This window comes from Podarcis muralis, chromosome 3, assembly GCF_964188315.1.
Source record: "Podarcis muralis chromosome 3, rPodMur119.hap1.1, whole genome shotgun sequence".
In the NCBI taxonomy this organism is placed as follows: domain Eukaryota; kingdom Metazoa; phylum Chordata; class Lepidosauria; order Squamata; family Lacertidae; genus Podarcis; species Podarcis muralis.
The window spans coordinates 92,626,003-92,631,207 of record NC_135657.1 but is presented as its reverse complement, the minus strand read 5'-3'; the positions used below and the strand labels follow the sequence as shown (position 1 = coordinate 92,631,207).

General features: G+C 42.8%; 1 long non-coding RNA gene across 1 annotated transcript; it reads left to right on the top strand.

The window, feature by feature from the left end:
• The first annotated feature begins 373 nt into the window (after positions 1-373).
• LOC144327302 (uncharacterized) lies at positions 374-4,637 on the top strand. Its single transcript, XR_013392356.1, has 2 exons — positions 374-625; positions 2,149-4,637. It is a non-coding gene; the product is annotated as an uncharacterized LOC144327302 (long non-coding RNA).
• The last annotated feature ends 568 nt before the right edge of the window (positions 4,638-5,205 follow it).

Sequence of the window (5,205 nt, the reverse complement as noted above, 5' to 3'; positions counted from 1 at the left end):
CAGGTACATAGGTTGCACATTCCTAGCATATAATATGTGAATGAAGACACCCACCCAGGGAGAAGCAGAAGAACCCCAAGTAAAACCTGGGCTGCAGTTGCTCTAGCAGCTTCTGGAATGCTAAAAGTAAAAGGGGGGGATTTATATTTATAGCGTTAAAAGGGATGGGGTTGTCCACCTTTGGTCCCCACTCCTCACTCAGTCTCACCTGCGCCCCCTGGAGGCTGCCAGCATGCAACAACAGCCACACCCCAGGGATGACTTAAAATGGCTGGCTAAACTAGGTGAGCGTAGCCAATGGGTCTCAAACCCTATGTGAAATAGGAAAGTCCCCTGCATGCAAAGACAGGCTCCAGCAGATTGAGCCAAGAGCTAATCCAACAGTCAAGAAGGCAGTTTTTGCAGATGCTAGAGGGAAGTGAGGAGCATATTGGGCTCGTCAGCCTGGGAAGGTAGTCAATCTAGAAAAAGAAAAACTGATTCTAAACATCTGCTGCCTTTCTTTAGGAGAAGAAAAGGCTATAGCATAAACCCTACACAAATCCAGAGTGGAGACCCTAAGGCGGTTGGATGGCACCTTGCATGCCTCTTTCTGGCAACTCCTTCAGCCAAGCTGGTGCCAAAGGTATTGCTCTGTTTTCCTTTAGACCACATCAGTGAGGCTGAGGAGGGGTCTTATTGTCTAGATGGCCTAGGACCTCCATACATACAGTCCAGGCTTGCGCCCTGGGGAGGCCACTTTGCTGCTGCTAAATACAGTGGTTTGACTTCACCCCCCGAGGTGCACTCTATTGTCTCATGAGACAGACGGGTGCCAAGAGCAAAAGTTACAAGTTTCAATGTGCCTGTGATGGTAGCTTATTTCTCTTTTATCAATGTACATAGGGTGTTTACAGCAATATATAAACAAAAGCCAGATTTCTGCCCCAAACCATGTACGATCTAAATTGAAATTGTGTGGGAGTTGGTGAGTGGACAATAACTGAGGGAGGGGGAGATTCAGGGAGGCAAGGGTGACAAGGGATTAGCATGAGCAAATTGAGTTTTGTGTGCTTAGGCCAAAGATGTGTGCTTAGGCCTGTGTGTTGTTATCAACTGTAGATCCCACCAGCCCCAGTTAGCATGGCCAGTGGTAAGGAATGATGTCAGTGGGGTGCAACAACATCTGGAGGGCCACAGGTTCTCTCCCCCCAACTTTGTTTCAGGTTACTTACAGAAAGCCTGTTTAACGAGCATGCAGCCTGGTTTGTTAGACAGTAGTATTAAGCACGCATCTCAATTTGCTTGTTATCGCCACGTTTTGCTGTCCATTCCCCAATCACTTTCCTTCTTGCAAAAAGTCAGTTCTTTGCGGGGATTAGGATTTGTTGCACAAGAGCTCCCAATCAGCTTCAACTGAGCAGCCTAAATTTGAATCCCACCGGAAAATAGTGCCAGATTTGAAAGGAACAAGAGATTTCGGTGTTCTGAGAGGGAGTCCCAAGTATACAGATGTAAGTAGGCCCGGGAGAAGGGGCAGAGTTCCTTCAAGGAGCAGGAGGGTGATGACTAATGCAGAAGACAGGGGGAAAGGGGTTTTGAAATCCTACCTTAATCCCTAGAATAAAACACCCACAGTGACTCAAGATTAGTGATGCATCTCTTAGGAGTCTTTGCATCTCTTATGAATGCTTTGACATTCTCCTTGGTCTGATGGCAGTAATCCTCCCCTGGAATTGCCTTAACTTGTTGCTGTGATTATCTTCTGCCCAAATTGCTTCTGCAGTTGAATGTTAATGGTATGTTCTGTTATGCACCAAGCCTGCACTGGAAAACATCTGTTTTCCAGGTTGTTATGGTGAGCAGGATTCCTACAGGTTGATTTCCTTGGATTTCTTCCTTCCTTCTCTAACAATTTGCCAACTTTAAATGGGTGGGGACATGGAGGCAAATGTGCTCACCTCTCTCCACCCTCATGTCTCAAATGCAGATTACTTTTCATGCACCTTGAATTTTGTGGCCAGCTAAGGTAGTCCTTAAGGAACTTAAGGTAGTTCTTAAGGAACAATAAGCTATGTTTTGCTTGCCTGCAGGGAAATTTATTGCAAACCACTTTAGTCATGATGATGTTTTTGAGTGATGGTCTCTTTCTTCTTTTTCTTCTTTTAGGATTTGGATAACAGCCAGTAAATTGTTCAGCAAGACGTTTTGCTTTTCTGAATGAGGCCATATCCCAGTACTGCAGAGAGGTCTTCCTCAGCTTACAGCAGTGCTTTTTAATTAATTTATTTTAATGTCCAGATTGAAACTTGAGGCTGGGATCTATCATACACAGGAGCTTCCTGATCCAGACTCACATTGTCAGAGTTCGAAAACCTTTTCTGATCTGTAGTTAACATCTGTTTTCTCTTCCCACCTCCAGCTTTCCTGGGTGGGAGGAATACCCAGAGAAATGTGAGAGGGCCTCCATTTGGAAGTGTGCTAGGAACAACCAATTGCTTTCTTATGCAATATGTTTACACAATATTTATATTCATATCAGTTTGACATTATCCCGTTGTGTGGTCTTCTCATCCATCACGCCATCTGCACAAATTGCTGCCACTAAGAAAACAACTCTGCTTTTGACATCGCAGAAGCAATGGAAGAACTGCAAAAACGGCTGTTGAAATCTCACCATACAGGAGAGACTGTGAAGGAGGAGGCCTTGTTCTTTGATAGGATGGCTTTGAAATGCAGCCATGCTTGTATGTAACATGGTTTATGCGTAAGAAGAAACTCAGTCCTCAGGGTGACAAAAAGAAGATGTTGAAGGTAGCAAGAGAACACCGATAGATTTCCTAGAAAAGACCAAAATCACCTCCCAAGAAACTTAAGGAAAAACATAATAGACCAATGACATCAGATGTTGCAATATTTTCAAATCCATAGTTTTCTACAAAAGAACAAAATTTAAAACATTGATTCAATAAGCTTTGGTTCATCAAGCCTACTCCTCTGAAGTCTTGTTGTAGGGTCTTCCTATAGCTTCATTTCTAGAATTAATGACACTGCTGACATCCAAAGAAAACACCGGCTATACAGTGGTACCTTGGTTCCCGAACGGCTTGGTTGTCGAACAAATTGGCTCCTGAACATCGCAAACCCGGAAGTAAGTGTTCCAGTTTGCGAACGTTTTTCGGAAGCCGAATGTCTGACATGACTTCTGCGGCTACCAATTGAGTGCAGGAAGCTCCTGCAGCCAATCGTAAGCCACATCTTGGTTTTCGAATGGTTTCGGGAGTCGAATGGACTCCCAGAACGGATTAAGTTTGAGAACCAAGGTGCCACTGTATACATTTCAGGGGAAGGTTTTCCTTCAGTTTCGAACTGACTGTGACGGTCTGGATAGAAAATTTGGAGCAATATATGAGCAAAACATCATTGCGCATAACATACAAAAAGAATGCTTGTAAGGCTGAAATGCTGTTTGTCTTCGAAAAGAAACAGTACTTCTTGCAAATGGCGAGGTTAAAGACAGGAAATTGAGATACTGCCTTCTACACCAGTAGTCATCCAGTCAGGGAATGGGATTTTGAAAAGAAGCCAGCTTTCAGAACAAGTAGTGATAACCAATGTTAGTCACCCTTGGAAAAGATCTGCTGAAACCAAAAGATTAAACTTAAGCCCATTGATGTCAATAAGTGTACTCTGTGTATGACTTAGTTGGCTATCACTCAAGTAGTCTTTACGGGTCTTGAGGAATCAGCTAATGAAACCAGAGGGAATCTGCTTCCATCGGGTTGCTCCCTTCTGATCTTTGGGATGCCAAGTGAATCCTGGTATCACTCCTTTAAGGCATTCCTTTCAGTGACTCTTGGGATGCATCTGGGCGTAACTATAAATTATAATTTATCATGACATGAATGAAGCTAGGCCAGTCTAGGCTTGTGCATTCCTGCTCCCCTCTCTTTCTCTGGGCGAGCTGTGAAAAGAGGATTGCAAGGTTTTGCTTCTGTTTTTCGAACTAATCAGTTTAGCATTATGTCAAAAACTGGACAAACTGTGGTGAGCCTTCGAACTACGGTTTACTGAAACAGGCCAACTAAAAAACCTTGGGCTGTGTACACAATACATTTTATTCTAGAATCAATGGAGACTGAATAGGTGTGTTCTAGATCTGTCATTTATTTTTAAGTAGGAGATCCCTATTCCCTTCAAAGAGTTACAATTCCCAGAATGGCTTAAGAACCAGTCCCTCTTCCCAGGGGACACTGGGAATTGTACCTCTGTGTGGGGAAAAGGGTATCCTAACAACTCTCATTTCCCTTAATAAACTACAGTTCCCATAATGCTTTGGGGGAAGCCATGACTATTAAAGTGGTATAGTAGTGCTTTACATTTATGGCGTGGAAGTAGCCAAATTTTTGCTTTGAATCATAAGTAAAGTCTGAATGACTGGAGGGGGAAGGGTTGCTAACATGGTGGGGAACTAGGGGTGGGGGAGAAAATTGATTTTGTTTGCATTTCAATTAGAAAATGCAAAAAGTGCACTTTTTCAAATCAATACGCTAACCAAAAACCTTCAAAATTCATACTTCTCTTAATTTTATGATACCGTTCTCCAACCAAGTAGTGTGTATAAAATGCAAATATTAGTGAATAAATGTACAAAAATATGCTCTGCAGTATTCATTGAGTCCTGTCCATGCAATGACTACCACTAGCACAATGGGGCTTTCCCTTTTCCCACCCCCACATGCCCCACCCCTCCCCAAAGCTTCTCCGGAGAGTTGGAGGAATCCTTAGAACAGATTTGGGGGGTGAGGAGAGGGGGAGAAAGTTCTATTGCATAAGTAGAAAATCCTTGCACTGATGGTACATTCGCCTTAGTGATACACTGGATTCCACTATATATATATATATATATATATATATATATATATATATATATATGTATGGGGAAATTGCTTGCAAAAATGAGTGTATGAGTCAAAAGTGCATTAAAAAAATGTATTCATTAGGAGAAATATGCACTACAAATACATCCAAGGAATGGAAGGCCGTATCTGTAGAGCCAGGGAATCATCCCCAGCATGTTTCTTCATCCTGAAACACGGATACCACTGAAAAGAGACTCCTCCTCACCATAACAGAAACTTGCCCAATATTTACTGAAGTGTAGGTGGGTTTCCACGAGGCAAGACACAGCAATAACAGCAAGACCCTTTATTGAACTACATAACT